The sequence below is a fragment of the Opisthocomus hoazin genome, chromosome 8, assembly GCF_030867145.1.
Source record: "Opisthocomus hoazin isolate bOpiHoa1 chromosome 8, bOpiHoa1.hap1, whole genome shotgun sequence".
Classification (NCBI taxonomy): Eukaryota; Metazoa; Chordata; class Aves; order Opisthocomiformes; family Opisthocomidae; genus Opisthocomus; species Opisthocomus hoazin.
The window spans coordinates 59,555,943-59,580,429 of record NC_134421.1 but is presented as its reverse complement, the minus strand read 5'-3'; the positions used below and the strand labels follow the sequence as shown (position 1 = coordinate 59,580,429).

At 41.9% G+C, this 24,487-nt stretch overlaps 1 long non-coding RNA gene across 1 annotated transcript; it reads right to left on the bottom strand.

The window, feature by feature from the left end:
* Positions 1 to 391: 391 nt before the first annotated feature.
* On the bottom strand, positions 392 to 20,586 carry LOC142362297 (uncharacterized). The gene is made up of 2 exons (XR_012764927.1): positions 18,321 to 20,586; positions 392 to 12,653 (listed from the first exon to the last, which is right to left on the bottom strand). It is a non-coding gene; the product is annotated as an uncharacterized LOC142362297 (long non-coding RNA).
* Positions 20,587 to 24,487: the final 3,901 nt, after the last annotated feature.

Below are 24,487 nucleotides of genomic sequence, written 5' to 3'. Positions count from 1 at the left end.
GGGCACCATTACAGATAGCTTTAGAAGTTTCATGTAACTGAGCTGTAAGAAAGTAGCTTTTGGGAAAAGTGCCTGTTAACAGTCACAGGAGTCCTTACAGGGACTGGGCATTCACAGGACAGGGGAGTATTTCTGCTTGCCCTTTCCTTAGACTCAGCACGATACCACACATATTCTGCACTGCAGCAAATGCTACAAATTCCATTGAAAATAGTTTAACTTAATTATAAGCAGATCCAAATCAGAGAATTAGCGATTGAGTAATTAAAAACATGCGTTTCATCTTCAGCCATCTCCTTTCTCCATATATCTTCTTCTCTTAGCGGCATTTGTTGTGATGAATCTAAGAGATTGTGACAAAAAGAATTAACAAATCTCACATGACACCGTATTCCGTTTGACTTCGAAGATTTTATTTCCAGTAAACGCTTATTTCTTTCTTCTCGCATGTGGCTTTGCCTCACGATGTGCTTCATCAGCAAAGAAATATAATTTACCTTCCTTTACCCAGAGAGACATAAAAATGCAGAGTCAGTCTCACACCAGTAGCATACAGCCTCCTAGCTCTCCTTGCCAGCAGAGAGTCTGTTCAGCTCATTCCCACATCTCTTCGAGAGCCATTGCTGCCAGACCCACAGCTATGTTAAGAATAAAGCAGTTCCTTTCCAAACATGTTTTCAAGGACTTGTGTATTTTTTTACAGTATCAGACTTCACGTTATGACATCCTTTCCACTGATTATTGATAGATTCATTTGAAGTCTATTCATGCTTATCTGGAAAGATAATCTTGCATGCAAGAGCAAAATGTGGCAGCAGTCAGAGCTCAGAGTTGGCCCCTAGACACGTCTAGGAAACTATTTTATAAGGATTTAAACAATTCATGTTTTCAAAAAAGCAGGCATTAACTGCTGCGATGCTGACTAAGGACAGATGCACAAGCCAGTAACCACAAGCCAGCGGCTCTGCAGGGAGTATCAGTGTACATACCCTTACCTGCCTCCCCCTTCCTCCTGTAAATGCAAGGTACGTTGCTTTCCAAGGATATCCTGCTTACTACTGTGTATTTCAGGGGAAAACATACACACACACACACTTACTGTGAAACAGTGGATGAACAGGACGCCAGGCATCAATTTGGATCCAGCCTTTTGCAAAGTATGTGTTGCCCCTGTACCTCAGCGATGTCAGTTCTTCTGCAAGCCCAGCGCACGCATTTCACTCCACAGACCTAACAGGCCTATGTTAATATGTGCATTTCTTTATCAATACATTACAATATAACTGCCAGTCTTCTGGAAACTGCATTATTCATCAAGCAGTAATTCAGATGCTTAGTAAAACGAAGATAATTTACTCCCAAGTTGCTGGATATGGTTGAAGATTTTTTTCCCCTTCTCATATTTTGCTTTCTTTCAGTGGATAATTTATGAGTAAATCTGCAAATGATCTTTTATGAGCAGCTGCATCAGACCTGGCACTGTCAGGTTTTCAAACACTGAGGTTAAGCTGTGCAGCCACAAGGAGCCTTTTGTTGGTATTTTAAAGTAGGTAGGTTTAATGAAAGAACAACAACGACCACACACTTTGCTCAAATTATTAATGACAACATTCTGTGCTCGGGAATGGCTGATTTTGCTAAGGAGATTTGTCCCTGAACTCATTTACATTAGCTATTTCAGCTATGCAAACCACACAAGTCAGGTTGTGCTGCCTTCCGAAGAGCTTCATCCAGTACTATGCTGAAGGTCCAACTACTCAGAAAAATTTTGTTTCTTCATCTCTCTCTGGACCCTTTCCCTATCCTCTTCGTGAAAGGAAAAAGGAAGCACAAAGACTGCACTGGACAAAGGAGAGCCACTTTTCACACCTCTCTCTAGTACTCCAAATGTGTGTCTGGATTATTTTTCACGTAGCATCAGGTATGGTCATGAGATGGTCCCTCATACTGAACAAAGTAGCTAACAACTCATGACAGATGGCCTGCAGAGCAGACTGAGACTTCCAAGGGATGGACTTGCTCTGCTGGAAACAATCCTTACATCCGATCCCCTGAAGCTGCTCCTGCTCAAGCGGGGGAAGTTTTCAGCCCAGACCTTGAAAAATTCTGTCTGTGGGTTAAAGGAATTTCTGGTCTTTACCGAGTCAAATTCAAGTATGCCGTCAGGTATGGGCAAATAACTCTTAGTAACTTCAAAATATGTACAAACCCCTGATTTGATCCTTTTTTGTTGTACCCGCTCTGTTGCTATGACAAATAGTAACTCCTCTTAGATTTAACTTACATAGTAATATTAATTCTGTGCACTTCCACGGTATTTTACTTTTGTTTGAAAATACTTCACAGACATTACTTGCCCTACACAGAGGGAAAGATATTTTTGTGACATTCTGTGAAGAACGTAGAAAAGTACTGCAAAACAGTCACGCTGCCAAAGTCACACCATTATTAGCAGAGGCATATTTCTGTACAAAGCTTCACCTATGAGCAAGCAGTAGAAACTACAATAAGGAATAAAATTATTAAACAGACAAATATCTCATACTTTGAAAGAACCTAGATTTTTTCTTTGTAAATGGACTCTGCATCAAGCACTATCAGAGTTCCTGGAAGGGCTCAGCAGCCACAAGGATGAAGATGGTTTGGTTGTTAAGTGTATTTGAGTTTCAAGAAAGCTTTCAACCATGTTCCTCAGCAAGGCTTTTAAGGAAACCAAGCAGCCATGGCTTAAGGAAGATCCTTCCCGGGGTAAGTAATTGTTAAAAGATGGGAAACAGAAGACAAGACAGTCGTGCTCACAGTGGAGAAAGTTCATTAGTGCCGTTCCCCAGAGATCTGTGATGGAGCTATTTGGTTCAGCGTACCTAGAAAAGGGGGCAAACAAGAATATGAGAGAGTTCACTGATGACAGAAGTTATTGAGGGTGGTGAGAATGAGGGGTGACAGGCTGCACAAAGAATCAGTCAGTTCGCAATAAAATGGCAGACAGAATTCAATATAGATATATGCAAAATGATGCACAGGCAGAAAAGTAATACTAACTTCACATATACAGGCGTGTATATGTGGTCAGAGCTGACCATTAGCACTCAGAAGTGAGACACCTAGGCTACGATAGAAGCTCCATATGGTTTCAGCTCAGTGCTCAACAGAGATCACAAGGATGCTGTGAACGCTGAAGTTTAGTATTAGGTCAGTGGAAGACTGGGCAATCTTGGAAACGACATCTGTCAAGCTTAGCTAAATGCACAAACCCCACATTCAGCTCAGGATGTGAAAATGGCTGGAGGCTGGGAGAGCAGTAAAGGAAGACACATTTATACCTGCTCTGTTCTTAGGCTTTTATCAAGGCATCCACTTACAGTGCCTGCTGGAGACAGGATTGGTATCAGCTAGAAGGATCTCAGCGAGGCCCAGCACAACCATTCTTCTTCTATATTCTAGTTACTGCTCTATGAAACGATTGTAATCCTCAGGAGCTTTCAGGCTGAGAGGTACATTGATAGAAACTTCTGTTTTGCTAGAAATGCCATCTCAGAATGGCAGGTAGCCCAGTCTACAACCGCTCTGGGTCAATAAGCCTGAAATAAGCAACACCTTTCATCCCTTAACAGCTATGAAGACAGCAAAATGCTGGCAACGGGAAGCGCTCGCTGCACATGTTACCCTCAGTTGTGTTTCCATCTTAGAGATAACAGTAAGTTTGGGACTTTGCATTAGGCCAGAAAAGAACAAGACATTTGTGTCCTTTGAACAACTTTGAGTTGCACATACAAAAACCAGTGAAATTTATTTCTTTTGGCAGCAAGCCACTGAAGGCCTATGTTTTCAGAGGTGTCATAGCTATTTAGCTAACTTTGTGAATTAATCTACTTTTACTCTGGAGTTTGCATTTTTACTTCTAGTCTGATAACTGGAGAGAGGAAGTATTTTCAGACACTTGCAGTGAGCAATCTGAAAAAGTATTTATTAACAGGAGTTAATAAAACTAATCCCAGAGCTTAACTTCCAGTGAGATGCAGCATGTTTCCCCGACGTTATGCAGTGCAAGGAGGTGAATGATTATAAATACACAGCATAGTCTAAACCAAAAAAATCTAAACTTGCATTGTATTAACAGTCAGTGAAGTCTAAAATTCAACTTCAAATCTAGCCCATCAGAGAAATTTATTAGTTACTGAACATTGTTACTTTTGAGTGAATCTACAAATGTTGTTTTTGTCTTTCAGAATATGCAAGCAACCTTTTTCTGTTCAAAGCCTCCTCTTGAACGGTCACATTGTATAGCTGAAGTTTGTGGACCGGTCAGCAAGTTAACTCCTACACATCACAAGGGCACTGGACCACGATGTAGGTGCCCAAGCATGCACCAGTCTCCCCGCAAACTACACTGGAGGCTGAGACTTCGCTCGGGCTCTGCTCCTGGGAAGTTGCTCGCCTTGCGATGCTCCCGGAGAAACAGCACAAGAGGGCGCCTGATGCCTCGAGTATCTGAGGTCTGACTTTCACATGCCATCTTTTCTGCAATAATATGTCGTATTTCCAATGTCAAATTCCAATCAAAAACTGATTACAGCGAAGTGGGATGGGAAAGGGCATGACAAAGCCCTGAGCAACACTGCAGCTGCATATGGTTTAGTCCCAGTTTTGCTCACCTAAGACAATTTGAGAATATTTTCATAATCTATTAAATAGACTGGATTCTCTATCAAAAATTCTGCGTTTTCTAAGTAAAAACCTGTATTAATTTTTGTGGGGAAAAAAACCCCTTGCCGTATGTGAGATTTAAATGGTAGGAAGCAGGAAAAACATCTCCAGCAAAACAGTAAGACAAAAGCCTAAAAGGTTAAACAATTTTATGTCAAATATAGCCTGGCAACCACCCAAACCGTGGACTTTGGCAGATTGCTTGTTGGTTATAACAGAAGCCACTTCCTCAGCAGCAACAGGCATATCAACACTATTGTCTGCTTCCTGGGGACCGGTTGGGGTGTTTCAGTCCTCTGGGTGGGAGCTCGAAGCGAGTGACTGAAAAACACAAAGCCACAAACTCCCACCGGCGGGCCCCGTGGGGAATTCTCACATGCCTATCTCGTTAGGAAATGAATCGGGGTATTTTTCTCCCTGCCCTGACTCCGGGCACTCTGACAGCTCCATTCAGCAGTGGGGAGGAAGGCTCTGCCCAGGGCTCCTCCACAGCTGCAGATGACTCATGCTGGAAGAGCCCCTTTCAGCCAGATTTAAGGGAACAAAGTCTTTCAGAAGTTTTTTTACAAGTTCGTTTGAACATGCTGATTTCTCTCACTTTAAAGCTGTCTGCGTCACTGCTGCCCGCACCGCAGAGCCCGGCCTGGCACACAGGCAGTGATCCAGCCCAGGCTGCTCCCACCTAGCCTGTGAGTCTCCTGCGGCAGCTTCCCCACGGACACACCGCTCCGACCTTGGGACACGCTGGAGAACCAGTGGCACAAGCCCTGCCGCTCTCCTGGCCCACGCAGGGAGCGTGGGCAGATGGGACTCTCTCGGTGCTTTCCTCCTGCGACCAGAGCTGCCTGGCCAGAGGAGCAGGGATGCGTTTGAAGCTCCCGTTCCTGCTTTTCACTGCTTTGGAGATGAGCAGTTTCCCTCCCCTCTCCTTCCTTTCCACAGCTCCGTATGGGACTATGGAGGCACAAACGGAGTGATGCAGGCTCCAGCTGCCCACCCACACTAGGTGAAGGCGCACAACCCTGCAAGGAGCTTCCTACAGAAGACAGCATGAGGAAGGTACTCCTCCCACTGCCACTGCCTCCTCCCCCTCTGCTCCCCACTTCTATGCAAGCGAGGCTCAAAAAAAGGGACCCTCCATTGGGATTTCAGCCATCAGAGCAGAAGCAAAGTCTTCTCATAGGGGAACGAGAAAGCCTTTCTTGCTGAGGTCCAGGCAGAGCCCACAGCACGCTCCCCCACAGCAGTGCACAAGAACGACATTATTACGCTAATGTATGAGACAGGACGTGCAACCAAGCATGAAAACCACTGAAAGTGAGAATCTATGAAGCGCTGCCAAGAACACTAACGACAGCACCAAACAGAAAATGAGAAAATAGGTTTAGTTCATCTAACTTCTTCCAGTTTTAGTAATCTCTAGCATCACTTGCAAGATTAGGTGGTAAAAACAGGTCCTCGAATAACCACTGCTCAGGGCCTTTAAACTTCACCAGCAAAAATGAAGTTGTTTTTCCCCTCCCTCCCCAAGGTGACCTTCTAATGTCTTACCCCAGTCCACAAACTGAATTCAGTACTTTGACACCAGTCTGATGATCCAGATAAACTGGCTGTGATTTGTAAACCTTCCCCTCCCCCACCCTTTTTTTTTTTAGTTCATTACCAATGATCTTAGCCATTCTTGCATTTGTCTTTTTACTATGTGGATTCCTTTATTTTCCAGAAAACCACACTGAGGTCTTCAGTCTCCTTCAGCATAGCTCACCTGCCTAACTGCAGCTGCCTGAGTCTAGACTTCTTTACAGTCACCCAAGAGCCACCTATTTCACCTCATATTGATGTAAACATACAAATAGTTTTGTTTTAAACACACAAGTAGCTAGTGAAAGGTGTCCCTGCCCACGGCATGGGGGTTGGAACTAGACGATCTTTAAGGTCCCTTTCAACCCAAACCATTCTATGGTTCTGTGAAACGGGGTCATCTGAACCACACTATCCATAAGACAGGCTAAGAGAGTTGGGGCTGTTCAGCCTGGAGAAGAGAAGGCTCCGGGGTGACCTTAGAGCAGCCTTCCAGTACCTGAAGGGGCCTACAGGAAGGCTGGAGAGGGGCTTTTCACAAGGGTGTGTAGTGATAGGACAAGGGGGAATGGCTCTAAACTGAAAGAGGGTGGATTTAGACTGGACATAAGGAAGAAATCCTTCACTCTGAGGGTGGTGAGGCACTGGCACAGGTTGCCCAGAGAAGCTGTGGCTGCCCGCTCCCTGGCACTGGTCAAGGTCAGGTTGGATGGGGCTTGGAAGAACCTGATCTAGTGGAAGGTGTCCCTGCCCATGGCAGGGGGGGTGGGAACTAGGTGATCTTTAAAGTCTCTTCCAACCCAAACCATTCTATGATTTTAAGACTTCTCTCCATCGATCCTAGAAGTTTCTAGGAAAGATCCTAGAAGCTCACAGTCAGCCAAGTTTGTGTCCCCTACCTGCCTTCACATCAAGCAGCTGACAAACAGAGCAGCAATGCCCAGGAGAGGGGTGGCAGCTGGCATGGGGAAGCAGTATCTTCAACAGCCACTGCTTTCCCGACAGTTACAAATGTGCGTATAACTTACAGATACGATTTCATGAAACCATAAAGTCAATCTGATTGATGACTGCTGCCAAAATGGGAGGTTCCCCCTCATGCTTCCCTTGCACTGGCACCCACTCAACCCCACAACAAACTGTTCACAGACCTACGGCTGGCATCCGCTGACCACTGCAAGAAAAGTGAGGTTTCTTCTGCTGACCCAGCTCACTGCAAGTTAACCTGACTGCCAGTGCTGGTATGCAGGTGGACTGGGGAGGGCAGGAAGCTCACATGGACCAGAGTATGCGACCTGCTTGGTTGAATCACTGAATGATGCGCTAAGTTAATGAACAGGTTTGAAATGAACTGGTAAAGACCCCCATATGGACATACGTTTGGAGTTTACAACTTTACTATCAAGCAGTTATATCAACTCCATTTCATATGCCCTGGTTTGCAGGTTTCAATTTTCGTCCCACAGGACTGGTAAAGCAGATGGGGCAGCTCACGGCAGACAGAGCTGGTGCTTCAGTGCTGTGCAGCATCTGAGAGGTCCTTCATCAACCACACCTCCAATTTTCCAAAGTTTCTAAAAGCTGTCTCCCATACAAATCATGCTAATTTAAACCATTACTAATTGCAGGATTTTTGGAGCTGAAGTCATGGATATATGACTCTGCTGCTTTGATGTACGATATAGAATCTGTACAGCATAATACAAAATATTGCAGCCTTAGCAACATATCATTCCCCTCAAAAGCTCGTTCATAAACCACCATTTTCTACAACGTAAACAACCTCACACAGAAATTATTAGATGAAATACAAGCAGGTGTTGCTGTTATTCACAAGACATTTTCAGTTCCCTGCTGTTTTATCTATATAATCTACCTTATGTTTGGAAAATACAGTAATTGTGTCATTGCTTCCCCTGGTAATTCAGCATCAGATCCCATAAACCTAGAGGTATTAAAAATATAATTAATCTCCTTAAATTTTGGAAAATTTTATTTAATAATCCTATTTTTTTAACACTCATGCAGGTTGAAATACGATGAAAATACCACTTTTTTTGTAGCAAATATGAGATTAATCCAGCCTCAGATTTTAAATGAGCTTTTGTACAAAATACGCCCAGAAATCAGACACCTTCCAAAAAAATTCCGGTATTAAATAGTATTAAGCAGCCTTAGAATAACCCCTAGTCTTATCAGCAGACTGCCATCAAATTAAGGTGGCCTGCTTTCTCTCATTTATACCCCCCTATAGACCAGGGCAGAGAATCAGACCCTCTAGAAACAAAAACCGTGTACAGCTGTGACAATTACATTACTCCCAAGTGCAGTCACTTGTGGTATGAGCTACAGGCCCTGAATTTACCTCCCTTAATTTTGCAAATGTGCTCTCCATTGTAAATACTTTGAAAAGAAACCAACCAACAAGAGAAAGAATAGTGACTGCTGATTTAGAACCCACAGAAAACAATTCTTTGCTTCGACTACAATAGGGGGTACACGAATGAATAAATGCGCTGCTTTTGAGGCCAGCAGGAACCGGGTTGGCATCCCTGTTCCCAGAGCTGTTCTACTTCTTTGTACCAGGTGCAGAAACAAAAAATGAGCTTCTGGCCTATGTTTCTTCAGATGACTGAAAAATCTCTGTGCTGCTATTTGTTCAGAGCTTCACACCAAGACTAATCGTGATGAGTTTAACAGTTTCCGTTCACAATCAGCTCTAAAGAAAGGTAATGGCAGTTAAGTGTAAGGCTCTGCTGTCTGAAAGGCAGCAGGCAGTCTTCCATCCCGTAGGGATCTCCACCACACTCCTCACTAACGCCCAGTAGCACAGCAATGATGTGACTAACACCGGCCAGTCTGAAGCACAGTCATGTGAATTTTTGAACCCCTGTTGTTTTAAGTAGCATATTCACAATTGTAGCTTGCCCTGTGGACGGAAGCCTCCATGCTATGGTACACAGCAGCACCTCTACAGAGCCGAAGTTCAGCATCTGAAGCCTCGCTACCAGCACACGGAGACCACGGGGACCCATTCCCCTGGTGACCAGCATCCACTGGAAAGGTCGAGGGACAAAAGACATCTGAGATCGTTTTTTTTTAAAATATGAAAAAGAGACACAGTGACAGGAACCTGAGTCTGCAGGCTTTGTGCCCCGATATCCCACACAGCGTAATCCTGCAGAGCAGCAATGGCCACCTGAATTACCGAAGCCAGGGCTGGACAGGTCTGGAAACACTCCTCACGAAGGCTGAAAATATAATTTGGTCTCAATGAAGAACTCAAAAGTACTCAAACTGCAGACTGAGCCTGTCCCAAGTTGTGTGCTTTCAACAGAACAGGCTGGACAGGACCACAAAATCATCAATACACACTATTATCCACCAATATAGCTGTGTGCTTGTGGAAGCACGAAGGTTTTTAAGTTTTAAACAGCTACTTACCCTTGAACACAACTCACAAAAGCACTGGGCCACTTTAGCAATACTGTACAGTTAATGACAGATGCAGCTCTACGTTCACTGCAGATTTTGGCAACTACAGCCACATCATGGGACCAGTCATTTATTGCTACAGACACTGAAGAGACACAGGAAGGATTATTTTCCCTTAACTTGTAATTGGGTGTGTCCTTCCAAAAACACTGCGAAGGGGACTCCATTGTGCCAGCCAGCCCAGGAAGTGACTATTCCCAAAGCTTGGGGATGGCCTAGGTGCTCTCACACCCTTGGGATCACCCAGAAGTCGTCCCTGGCTAGGGAATGAGGATGCAGCGCCATGCTAAAGAACACAGGAGCTCTGCATGAAAAAGCAAATCTCATCCTGAGGGAACTTCTGTTTACTTGAATGCCTTCCTTATAATCCCATTTTATGGGCCACATGTTTTGGGAATGCTGCACAGTCAGGAGACTGGCAGCAACTGAAGGGAGGTGATTCCCTTCAGAGGACTGCAGAAAAGCAGGGTACAGCCTCCAACACTCCCATGGCAGCATTCTGCTTAGCTTCATCTGCATTATCATCGCAAATGTTTTGGTCTTAAATAGGTACTGAACTCTAGTAAGAAATACAAGTTATTGCTTTTTTAAAGTGAGAAAACTATTATACAGGGGCTTTAAAAATCACATTGAAACACCCTTTTCCTGTTTGAAAATGGAGTATGAAAAACAGCACCTCAGATTTAAAAAAAAAAAAGCTCCAAGATTATAATGTAGTTGAATTTAAAAAAGATTTTAAAAAGAAAGAAAGAGTTTACCACTTTTACCATTTTGGGCTTTGTAGCTCCCTTCTCTATGGATAGGTCCATTAAGTTACAGGTGGAATAGCACACAACTCAGCAGTAAGCATAGGCAGAGATTCAGAAACACTAACCACCCTGTCTCTTTAGTGAGGTGTTAGATTCAGATACCCTACTCTCTCTTTTTGCAGTAATGACTAAGCAGAGATGAAGCAATGTCAAGGGAAACTCACCATGCTTGAAGCAAACCGCATACCCTGTAACTCCCCCCCTACAGTAAATACTGACATGGCTACATATAAACAACTTCCAGGCTTAGAAGTACACCCATTACCAATCGATTCAGATAACTAATACAGCACCCTCAGCTACTTCTACCAACACAACACCTTTGCTCTCTAGCCAGAGAGCCTCATGTTTTAATTAATCCCTTCCCCTCCTGCCCATTTCAGTAAGAGCAGAGCACTCAGTACCTGGCACGACCAAGCACTAGTTAAGCTGCTGTGGTTCCTTTGCATTAGTATTTTCCATACAGTACTTTGAAAAACAAGGCAGGCAGAAAATACAGTGACTTATAATCCTGAAGAACAATGGGCATTTCTGTGAGCTGGTTTTCTACACAGGATGTGGGGTGGGCCTTCTTGAGCTTGTGTAATCTGTCTGGAAGTCCAAAAACCACCCTCTGAAAACATGCTTTTCCTTTAACAAATAGTCACAGACGCACACACAGAGTCTAACATTAGTTTACATGGCTGCCATTCACCATTAAGGAAAACTTTCATTAAAAAAATGCTTGAGAAAAATCTAACTATCTCACATAAGGTACATGGACCTTGTCGAATTAAAATACATAACCTTTTTTATCCCAACAAAAACTATATTTAGGGATGGAAGCTTCACTTAAAGTGGAGTGAGGAGTTGCACCTCTGGTAGTGCTTTAGGTGCTAGTTCATGTCCTAGGATCACTAGAGCCCAGAGACAAAAAACTCAAAGGCACTGGAAACATTTGCATTGAATGCACTGAGAAGGACTTCCAAAGTGAAACACACTCAGATTATCCTACAAATTAGACCCTTCTCTATAGACATGCTGATTCTAAGACACTGGATTTAACAAATTCAGACAGCCCTTTGAAGTCCCTTATTCCAGATACTCCCCTAAAATCAACTCTTCTCCCTTCCTCCCACCAGCACCAGAAGACAGTCCACCAGAAGAAATTGTTTGCAGTACAAGGACTGGACCATGTATAGCAGAGGTTAACACACAGGAGAGAAATGGCTTCCTCCAAAACACTCCTCTGGCTCTGCAGGGTAAAAAGACAGCAGCTCTGAAGTAGCATATGAAGAAAACATATACAGGAGTAATGCACTATTTCACACTATTGCACATTCAGAAAGCTTATGCAAGGGTATTTATTTCAAAAACATTCCCATTTATCTAACGATTGCCTGAAAAAAGGAAGAATTTCCACCACAGAAGTATTTCCATCACAAACGTCTGTGCTGTATCATAGAGACGGCACAATAAGGACACTAGAGTCTTTAGACTGGGCCTTGAACTTGGGTCTCAGAGGAATATGCTTCCCAGTAAAGAGCAGGCTAGTATTTCTAAGCATTGGAAGGCATGTCACCACATTACAGAACTGCAAGACTTAATTGGACTGATCACCAAGAAAAGGAACTAGTACTGGTTATGATCTTCCTTTTAAAAATGTAGTTTATTGGAGTTATCTGCCTGAAAATTTGACTACCTCCACTTTTCTGTTTGCCTCGAAGCTGTGAGACCTGGTTTATTGAGAACAATTACTGAAGAAGCAGAGTTCACATGAATTCTCTTAAAGTTGATGTTCATAGTAAAAACACACATCTTATGTTTGACACTAATATTTAGTACTGTAACAAACTGTTAGAAACACTTTTCTTCTGGAAAGCAAACAGCTGTATGAAGTGGGTACATATTTCAAAATACTCTGTACCAATTTACTACTGTAACTTCCATGGTTACATATTTTTATTATCTAGTTTCACTAGGAATTAATTTGAAGCTTTATCGTATTTCCAGTGCTCAATTTTCCAAGTTAATCTTTTTGAAGCTACAGCTTTTTCTTCTGCAAGTCGCTTTGCTTTCTTTCTGTGGGCAGAGAGAATGGACATTAAGATTGAGCAACTGAGGAAAAAAAACCCCAACACTCCAGCATACTGAAATATATTTTTGCACACACTCAGGTTTCAAATGGCTAGAAAACATCAAGAAATCTTTCCCCCACTTTCGTATGTTAATTGAGATTAGCATATGATACTCATTTATGCAAATTATGAAGGGATAAATCCTCAGCAACATTAGACACAGCAGTTCTTACCACACCCTATGACATTTTGACAATTACCACAGAATTTGAGTCAGAAACTATTACATTCTGCACAGAACAGCTTGGCTTCTGTCTTCATCTCCAGCAAGTTTCTGCCTGAGCACACGCACTACACAAAACCAGCTCCTGCAGCTACAGAGGGGAGAGCTGCAAGGAAATCCCAAATCCCAGCAGGAAGCAACATTTCTGTGATTCAACACGTTGAATCTTTTCCTCTAAGATGGCACCAACCAGCGTAAAAAGCACAGCATTAACTGCATGAAAAAAAATCCTTATCCTGTCTGCATTACAGATGCTAGAACCACTTAAGTTTCGGGTGACCAAGCCTGTCTCCCTCCTCAAATTCCACCAAGTACTCTTTTGGCGTACTTTCAGCTAGGGTAGTTAAAGGGAGAAAAGAGAAAGACTTGTTACATGTTGCAAAACACCTGCATTTCACCTCCACCAGCTGTGCAATTTCTGGCTGGATTTACTAGTTTTTGACCCTTTTACTTGAAAAAAAAAAAAGAATTATCAATGTAATATGCTTATACAGCAGTCTATCACTGTAGAGGAAGTAAAGCAACTTATCTTAGTGAAGGCTTTATAGCAGTTACCCCAGCACGCTGGAAGACGACTGCACATTACAATGATTGGACAGGAGGAAGGTACAAGCCATTTTCCAGGCAAAGCAACAATGAAAATACCCAAAGAGTTTTGTTAACATCGCAAGCCACAAAACAGAATTAAATTCCATTCTGCTCCCTGCAGTTCCCATCTGGTTTTAATTTGCTAGAGAAGACTGAAGCCTGTATTCAAAAAACAGACTGAGTTGTAAACATCAGCCTCTGCCAGCATTACTAGTAACTCATGAGGTACCAGAGTCTCTTACCACGGAAAGGCAGGGGGGAGGGTGGGAGAAGGTCTATGAAAGTAAGACTTGATCTGTCATTAAGCTCATTCTTTTAATTGCATTGTTTTAATCCATGAAATGAAAGTGAAAAAATGTTTGATGCTCAGAATAAACACGCAGAAAATCCAGTTCTACTAATCTCTATTATGTTTTGTAACATTATGAAATCAAGCAGAGGAAAGTTGAGAATGTTAGAACAGACTGCCTGGGCCACTGGACCCTCCTGTTTTATAAAGCTTGTAGTTACAGGCCACATACTGTTGCCTAATTTATTTCTTGTCACATTATCAGTAAACGATCCCTGCTTCATGTCCTATAGGAATAGTTTTGTTAAATTGCAACAAACTAAGGAGACTACAGCTGAGAGCATTGCATGGTAATATTTAACAATGTGTCTTTAATGAGACTTTGCTCCCTCTTAGACTTCCTATGTAACAGAATTCCTCAAGCCAAATTTTCATTGATCACCAGTTTCTACCTACCTATGCCCCTGCTTCCAAAATCCACTTACACAGTTCAAACAGAAGTGAAAAAAGGAGGAAGGGGTGTTTCTGCAGCACTACGGGCCTGGAGGCATTGTTTCACATCATACAATAGCTCCCACTGCATTTTGACAAATCTTAGATCTACTGAGTCCCATCCCAAAACTCAAATTCAGGGGTAGAAGAAAGCGATCTTGTGATCAATCCCTTGTTCACAGCATACTCTCACAAACGATCAACACAACCAAGGTGATGTAGCACTATGCTCTGCTGTCAGAACAATAACACCTTGGAATAGTGAAGAGCAACTAGACAGAACACCTTAAGACACTATTGCCTGTTGCACCTACAACAGGCCCTGACACACCACTTCCTAGTTAGGGCTCACTAAGAAGCTGCCAGTGCTCCAACATTGAGCTGAACTTCCTCAGTCACCATCAACATGATCCTACTGCTATCACTTTTTACTTTGTTGAACTGCTACCTAACCAGTTATTCTTTCTTCCAACTAGCCACAACACCTCCACAACTCCTCCAGCCCCTAGGCCAAGCCAACCACCCCACCAGCTGCCTCAGTGCTGTTTTTGTTAATCCTGTGCTTCCATATCCAGCAGACTTCTGCACTGACTTCTTGATGGCAGGTATCATCAGCTAACAGCCATTAAGTTTCAGCAGGTCCTCAGGTAAGGCTTCCCTTTTCTATCACAGTTGCTAAAGATGGCTCTCTTCACCATAGGCCCTTCTCTGACTCTTGGATTAGACCACCACACTTTCCTGCCTGATATCGTCTCATTTTGCCAATTTCCTGCCTTCATTTCTGGAAATCCTTAATTTCATCTTAATGCACTGCCTTTAGCTTTGTTACATATATATGTCCATCTACTACTTGCTTCCTGTTATTATTGATCTTTCAACGAAAAAAAAAAGCTTTAACCAAGTGGTTTCTTCCTCCTTTCTGCTCAGATGTTAGTAACAGTTACACATGCTCATACACTTAGCTTAGAGCAGTCCAGAATGACCATTATATAACAAATTTACCCAAGTTTTTAGTTAATGCTGAACTCAGCCTCTAAGAGATAGATGTGAACAGGCTACATTATACATGGCTAAATCACATCTGTATCACATGTAATGTATGTATTTTCTGGCCAGCATCGGGAATTGTGAAAGGCTCATTTTGAAACACAAGCTTCTTAAACCCCACCCACTACTTAGATACACTCTCTTCCCATGAAAGGATCACAGCTTGCACAAGGTTTTGGTGAGTTCTCAAACAAGCAGCAAGAGGCTTTATTATAAAACCAAGAACTAGAGCATGATTCCTCCCGTGCTCCAACTTCTACTACCAACAGCTTTAGCATTGGGACTTAGGGAAAGTAAAAACATCCCAAGAACAACCAGCCCTGCTTAGTTCAGACCTTTCAACACCCACAAACAACTTGTGCGCAGTTAGCAGCCACTGCTGTTGGAAGAGAGCACATGTTGGCTTAAGCCCTTGTCCTTCACATCATTCACTGCTTCAGCTTATGTTTATGTACTGTTTAACAACAACTGGTTCCTTTCTATGTTTCATTCGTAGTAGTTCTACCAATGTCAAACTACCTAAGTGTTCACACAGTTGTTAGCTCATTACTAACTTCACATTAAACTACTGCTAACAAAAATGAGATCTCATTGGATGGAGATGAAAAGCAAACTGCACAACAAGGTTGTAGAACCACTGACTAAAAAGTCGAACTAACAGCAAAATTCTTGATTTTCACCTGCAAATTAAAAATATATTTTAGGACAAATGGAATTGCTGAACTCTCTCACTATTCAAGTGACCAGATTGCTATGTCTTTTTAACTGAATGAGCATGATTCAGATGTCAGGGGATTAAGGTTTTACTGTCTGCATTTAAGCAATGAGGCAAGAGGTTGCAAGTCTTTCTGTAAGCAGACATGCTGTTTTTATCCAGAGTTCAAGATCGAGAATTCTATTCTCAACCAGTATTCTTTCATATGTAGCTAGATTTCCAAGGCAGCTAATACCAGTGTGAAATTTTTGCTTCATAAGGAGAATCACAGTAAGCAGCTGAGATCAGTTCTGTTTTCTAAAAACCTAACTTTAAATTAAACAAAAACCCAAACCAACATACCCAAACAGAGCACGACTGCCACTGCTAAGTAAGTGGAAAATACACAGAAGACCAGAGGGAAAGCACAGTTCTACACAGTAGTGACATTTCTGTGTAGCCGCTGGAGGAGCATGCTAGGACAAGCCTGCTGTTTCTATCTTTGCTCCACACACAGGGACGCTTCTGCATGCCAAAGCTAGTATTTATCTGCTTCTTGCCTGAGTGATTCCAGGCCCGTTCTGCACATGCTTCACAGTGCCAAGAGGCTTCATACTTGTAGGTGGAGTGCTGCAGACTGATTTGTTAGGAAGAGATTATTTATACTACAGGTACATGCACATGGATTGCAAATACAGAGATCCATACGATAGCCCCAGATGCCTTTCCTCACAAACTTAACACCTGTGTACTGCTGCCAATGAACTCATGCAACAAGAAAAGCATGGTCCTATGGGGTTTTTACAGTGCCAGTAATCAAGATCACATGCATGCTTTGTGTTTCTCCCTTAGAAGAAAATACAAGGGACTGCTACAGATTTCTTTATGCCCCAAAAGATCAAGGTAGCAATTTCGGGCCATTCTGGGGGGGGATATGTTTTGGTTTTTTAAAGTTTTTAGCTTGTTAAGCAGAAGCAGTTTGGCATAGCTCAAACTAGACAGGCACTGTTACCAAGTTATCATACTCCTTTGCTTTACAGCACAGATACATACCAAAACCTACAAGTAGGAGTAATTTGTAGCTATGGATAAGAAGTAGCAGCTGATGTGAACATATTAATGATTATTACCTAAATATACTCATGTTATAATGACTAAGAGGCACTAGAATATTCAGTTTCACTGATTTCTCATGTTAGTCATGCGTGTGCATAGCATCAAATTCCCATGACGGCAACTGGAGAAGGAGTAATTCTAGCTCTGAGCTTTAATAGCCATGTTTTGGGGTCTATCCATCTAACAAGCAAGCTGCACTCGTGTTTCAGTTGAGAGGCTCGATGCCTTTGTGCTGTTTGAAAAGAAAGAATACTGTTGAAGTGCTGCAATGTCACCGCAGTGGCTGTACTAGCCCTTTCACAAAGGGGGTCAGGAAGCATACCAGCATCATTCAATGGGAGCTGACAGACCAGCTCAGGGTTGCTACTCTTCTTCCCTTGTCTTAGGCACCCAGGGTTTTGGGGGGAGGGTAAGACAGGAAACAAGCACTCTTCCTGCTCCCCAAATCTAAAAATAACCGAGACAGTTTTGTTGCAACGTTTAAGCCACACAAGCACTCAATAAAGCCCGAAATATTTATACTCTGGGCAAACAGTCACAGAAGTCCCTGGTTTTGCCCAGTACCTTTGATCGTTATCCAAACAGATCAGATCACGGCAGGCAATGTTTACTTTTCAGAGGGTAGAGATGAGCCTGTTGCTAGCTGTGTTTTTAAACTATAGTTTTTTTCTCCCCTGCCACTATCTTAGAAGTCAGTTAAACAGCAACTATAAGCTACAAGACTACTTTGACTTGTGAACTCAAGCACTAGCTTCCCCTCCCTTCCAGTATCTCTTGCTCTGTAGTGAAAAATCAGCAGGTTTAGCAGTTTCTCTTTCCAATTAGAAAACAAAGGAAACAAACACCTTTATATTTAAGTTAGGTACAGTTTTCTGGAAAAAACACAAAATCAATACTAACAACATGAACAAATAAGTAGGAAAAAATCATATTACACAGAAGTTAGAAAAAATTACATATGGCCAGCTGCCACTAGACAGATTTTCCACAACAGTATAAAATCAGACTGCACTAAATCATGTTTTTTTTCTACTTCCATCTATAAACATGGAAGTTGAATTTCTACAAACTGAAAGCTGTAAAAAAAACAAGAGTGTGATCATGCCATGCAGACAAATTTACATCATATAGAGCATTTGCAGGACATTGGAAGCATGCTTACAGGTTTCATTGTTCCATCTCTCCTGCACTTAACAAGGCTGCTGATTTGGTGGTTAGAGCGTCTTCTCTCAGAAAGCTACAAAAGGAGATTGGGCATGAACGTTTAGTTCTGAAACAGGAAAAAGATAAGACCTAATCAAAAGATAATCATCTTCCTTTTCTGTACTGCTCATTCTTGAGCAATATTCCTCATTCTTCAGCTAGTTTCCATTGCTTCTTTCTGTACTTCACACTACATTTGCTGCATAGGAAACCTACAAGGCGATTTTGGAGAAGTCTGGTAGGCAGGTGGAAATTTAGGCATAAAATTGCCATTCTTTGATCTAGCCTCCAGCCCAGTCACTTTCTTTTTACATTCACAGATAACACAGATTGCCATTCACACAGCAAAAACTATCTTAAGTTTTGAAAGTAAAAGTCCTTAAGTTTGAGAATAAAAAAGCTTAAATAGGTCTTACATGCTGTATTCACAGCTTATACATACTACCGGTTGACTGATAGACCACTGATATACCATAGTATACCTAGTTGTACCCATCCAGAAAGCTGGGGAATGAGACAATCACAGAACAACTTTCTAATCCCACAGAAAGATGGCTCCCAGTCACCCTCTCCACCTTGAGACTCCGAAACTTACTCAAATTTCACATATGGGCAGGAAATCAAAGTATTCCACATGGCAGATTAAGTGCTAGAAATCTCTAATAGTTCAGACATGAGTTCCCAACAGGAAGGAAATTATAGTTAAATACAAGTCAAATCTGTGTTTCCCTCCATGAGCTCCATAAGATGAATGGAAAAAAAGACAGGCTTTCCTGTTACACAACAGCTAGCAATCATGTGATGTAGGACACAGCACAATTGCTCGAAATAGGAATTCAATTCACATGCAGATCCCTCTCTGAACTGGTCTTTCAGAATTCTGTAGTTGCATACAATGCCTCCGTTTTCATAATTTCTATAATCTACTCTAGACATAGCGTTGAACTACTTAAAAACTGTATGCTGTTCAAGAACTACAGGTTAGGCCTGCTTATTTTCCAACCAAGACAGCCAGATTTTCAGTCAGGTTTTCTTCTTACAGTCTACCCTTTTGCTGCAGTTAGGGGCAGGACCTCCGATGATGATGTACTCAATTCACACGGGTAGTTTGTTTGGTGTTTTTTTTCTTTCTTAAAGTGAACAACAGCTTAGAAAACCCAGAAATGCTAATGAGCGTACTTTTCCAGTAACTACTCTCTGGTTAACACCAGGAATACACCCTTTGCTTCAATTGCTTCAACCCATCTATTGTTTTATCCCTCCCTCTAAAGCACTGCAGTTACCTCTACAGGCTTACATTATCCTCCCTTTGGCCACCTGTAATTGTGAGCATGGTCATTCATATATACTAGTATCGCATGTTTTGACCATTTTCTCTTAAATGTACTGAAGAACAGTTACTTTAAACTGGCTGAATGGATCTTGGGTACATGTTGTGAAGCTTGTTTACAGAGGGAAGAATTTAATTCTTATTTTTTCCTGCAACAGTCAAAAGAGCCAGGAGTACCCTTTGAGCATTTCCAGTTGAACACTGAGTATTTGAAACTAAGAGTTTCAAAAAGGTATCACAAGTCAGACATGCTCTTCCTTAATGGGACTCAAAAAATATATATTAAAAAACACCAATGCTTACATTGGCCTAGTGTAAGGGAAAAGCAAATGAGCTTAATGAAGTAGCTAATCTTTTATCAGTAAAGCAAGATTTCAGCTTATAAGCTACACTAAAGGTGTTTCTAAGCCATAAAGAAACCTCTCCGCTCCAGTACCAACTGGGCATAACCAAAATTCAGATTCAACCAATAATCTCAGAAAGACACAAAGAAAAATGAGCTCTACTGGACTTACCTTGTTGGAAAGCCGGTTTGGTTTTTTTGCTCTTTTACGGTCTATTACTAGTGGGGGCTGATGATGCAGAAGGGTAGCATACCAACTCCAAAACAAAACTCATTCTTGCATCATGTAAGAAAAACCCACTACCTATTTTAAACTTTTACTTCAGACATCCCTTAAAGGCTTTTGATTTTAAATATGGAATGGCTTCTGTACAGCTGTGAAGCTGAAATATCCAAGACTGCAACATGCTATTTGTAGGAAGATGCAACAGATGTTTTACACTTGTTAATACATACATCCTGTTCTAAACAGGATGTAGAGTTTACTTGTGCTGAGTGCAATCAGTATGTAATTGTTGCTCAACACTATTCAAGCAAAAAGAAGAGGCATCCAGAGCAAGACACTTCCTGTTAAATACATATGCTGTCTACAGGAACAAAATGCAGGGATTATGTAGCATCTACAGACACGCTGAAGTATCTTCCAGTAAATCACTTCTAAATAGAAGGAGCATTTGTAGACAGCTCAATTCCTGCTTACTTGTGATATGCTATTTACAAAATACAATGGAAGTATGTGAAGATCAGTTATATGAGAAATTTGAGACACAAGCCTATCGTTCTGATCAGATTAGGTAAGGCAGAGCCATTAAAGTGAACAGAAGAGGACCAAAATATATGATTATCTTTGCTAGGTTACAGAATTGTGTGGAGTTGAGGTTTTAGGTTTTTTTGTTTTGTTTTAAATGAGGAAACAGTTGTAGAACACATGTTGCAGTATCATTGCATTACTGAAATTAAAGGGCACGTTTAAGCAAACAGACATAAACAGGAGATCAAGCACAAAAGGCATCATATCCCTCAAACAGATTATCTGGCTTTGCTGACTGTAGGATGAGGTTATAACTGGTCCAATGGTAAGTTTTCCTCCTTCATATAAGCACTAACACTTGGCCTACCAAGGCAAAATTTAGATAGCTGCTCTTCTCCCTGGTATCTGTTAACTACTACAATTTACTTAAATGGGAACAGGATTATTAAGTAGTTACACCACTGAAACAGAAGACAAGGCAAACCAATTTAGCTAACAGCTGCACTTCCAAGGTCAATATTTGTAGTGCACAATCTGCAGGAAAGCATGAAGCAGCAGCTTGCCTGCTCTAGAATAAAACCCAGAAGACCCTGCACTACCAACTCTTCGAAGCAGTGCAGGCTTAGCTACAGCCTTCAGGGTATGATCCTAAAACTACTTTGAAACGATGACTCCCTCTCATCAATCCAGTCTGCACTAGCAACTGCAGTGTTTGAGAAGTCTTCTGAAAGATCTCCAAGACATGGAGAAAACTGTATGTTGATTTTGCACTGTATAATTCATCTTACAGGAGCATGACTTTTCTTCGTGTTCATAGTACTTAACCCAGTCCGAAATATCCCTGCCTTCCAGTTTTAAAATACAAACAGAACCAAGTCTAAATGCTTCATCAGTATTCTTTATTTTTGCCCAAAACTACATTACAGATAATCTCTGAAGTGGTCCTTCAATTTTGGAATTACCTCCCTAGTACAGCAAGAGTATGTTAATATCCATATTCAGTGTTTGTTTTTCAGGCCTAGTCCTAAGTGGATGATCTTCAACACAGGGGGGGGAAAACATTAAAGAAACAGCCTGTTTTTATACAGAATGCAGTTGCATTTTTATGCAGCTTTCCAATGTTAGTGGAAATTTAAAGGTGGTATACAGTAGTATACATATATGTATCTCACAACTGTAGTAAATGGGTTACTGCAAATCTGTAGCAATTATGAAGCAAAGCTGCTATGTTTAAGATTCACCAGGAGAGACACCCCTTCCAGTGCTCCAGCTCTCAACTCTTCTTGTACTCCATTAAGTACAGCAAAGCAGGTGCTTTGACACCAGCCATCAGGATTCCTATTAAAGTGTCTGTCAAGCATCATAGACCTGTATCTTTTATTACAGGTAGTTATAGGCAAGGACTCAGTCGCCCATTGCCACTATCGCCTAGTTATTGTCATTTTTCCTTCCCAACAAAAGTCAGTGCAGATACAACTTTACTGTCTCTGAAGAGGAGACACTGAAGTTCAAAAATTGCTGTTAGCTGAGCCCAGACACTGTGGCTCCTACATGAAGCATAGCCTTTCCTATGCTTGTGCAGAGATAGGAGACAGAAGCGTTTCTCAGAAACGGTTTAAAAATAGGATCTGACAACTGCCCAGCATGCCTTTATAAGTTTATGAGCTTGCTCCAGCATATGAACGCTGGGGTGGTGGAACACAGCTCTGGAGATGAATTCAAAGCGTAGCACCACCCTGATAAAAAAAAAAGTTTCATTTTGTGAAGAGAAGCCTTCTAAATCGGGATAGCTGTGACAATGACATTTTACATAACACGCTCTTATAAAGTTTTCTAATTAGAAGGCCTATAGTCCTTCTGGGATAACTTGAGATAACTTACCCTACCTCAGCAGGTAATACTACACTGAGCAATGTACCAGCAGCCCAATCACACTGGGCCACATTGTGGCCCAAAATGAAGCAGCACAACCGCTGCACAGTTTAGCACTTACCAGGGAATAAAGCTGGTAAAAGACCTCTTAGATTAGAGACTAAATTACTATTGTAATCTCATGACCAGATATAGTCTGACAGTCTCTTCAAGGGATTGCTTTGCCTGCACTAATAAAGCAGCATAGCTTTGCACCTCCAGTTCATTTTTTCCCCCATTTCACTTAAATGCAGGGAATCACATGACAGTCATCTAACCTGATAAGAAAAGGCAGGATCACGGGAGGCAAGGACAAGTGAGAGTTTAGCACAAGAATTAGATGCTAATACTGTTTTTCCAGATAGCTTTTCAGCTGAAGCTCTTCTTGTGCCCTCCCGACTACTTCTGACACACCTTATGTGGCAGATCTGGGGTAGTTTTGGACTTCCCCTTGGTTGGTCTATAGCACTTGTACTAACACGGGAATGAGCAGCTATCGAAGATCTGTAGACATAACAACCAACTGGACAGAAAGATACAGACTAATTCCTACAGATCAGATACCAGGAACTGAACTCCATCAATACCAAGCTTCATTAGTTGCCAATCTACTGAAGTTTGCAGGAAACACGTCCATTACTATAGCCAGTGGTACTCAGTGACAGAAAGCTGCCCATTCCGAGTATACCATTCTGCTGTCAAGACTCCTGTACTTCTGAAACTGTTTGAGTCCTAACAGGCCACACTGAGCAGGTCCACAGCAGTCTTCAAAAGTTAAACCTTTGAAAAGACATGAAACTGTGCTGCACTCAAGCTACATTTCTACTTTTGAATAAGAACAACTGACTTGCACTGACTGTGCACCAACATGCTGACAGACAGGGCTTCCATACTTGATTATAGGAGCACAGGAAATTTATTTGCTGAGCCTGTGGTTGTTCCCTACCTCTATTAAAAAGCTCACACCAGTCAAGTCACAGTAAGAAGTTTCAGCAGAGATAAGGAACCTCTTTTGTCCAACACTGAATAACCACACAAATACAGGAGCTAAGTTTTGTTTGGTTCCAAGCTAACAAGCAACACTAATGCTTCCTTTCTCTGTGACAGGACCAGCTGCAGTTCTGGGATGCTGGAGCCCACAGTTCAGCAACTTCCTGACTCTAGCAAGCCCAGCTCTCAGAAAGTGGCAGTATTTTCCCCCATTTTCTTGCTACAGATCCTCAAGAACCACCAGTGCTTACACTGACTGCATCTTAACACTGACTGCATCTTAACACTGACTGCATCTTAACACTGACTGCATCTTAACACTGACTGACGACAGAGCTGAATACTGCTCTCCAAAGCAACCAGAAGTTCATCAGAAAGACTACTTCAAGTAACAAGGTCACGCTAGAAGAAGAAAAGAAACCACTGCCCCACTTCACTACCTAAAGGTCATACCAGTGAGCTGGACTTGGTGCAAATTCCCACTAACGCTGGGATTAGCAGCTACACAACAGCTTAAACTTCCTTTAAGTGAGGAACTCAACTGTTAAGAATTGTAGAACCAGCCAATAAGTTATTTTATTTCTAGAGAAAAACCTTACTAGCCTCAACTTTCCAAAAAAGCTCATCATAACACAAAGTTTGAAGTGGTGTGCAAAGGAAGTTTGCCTGTCCTGCTGCTCTTCAAGCCTTGAACAGTCTTTCCACATCCAGACAGATAAACTAGATCAGTTGCCAGTCACTGGGCCTGCTCCACTACATGCAGGTAACACATACTCATTTGACTAGTGACCACTGTGACTC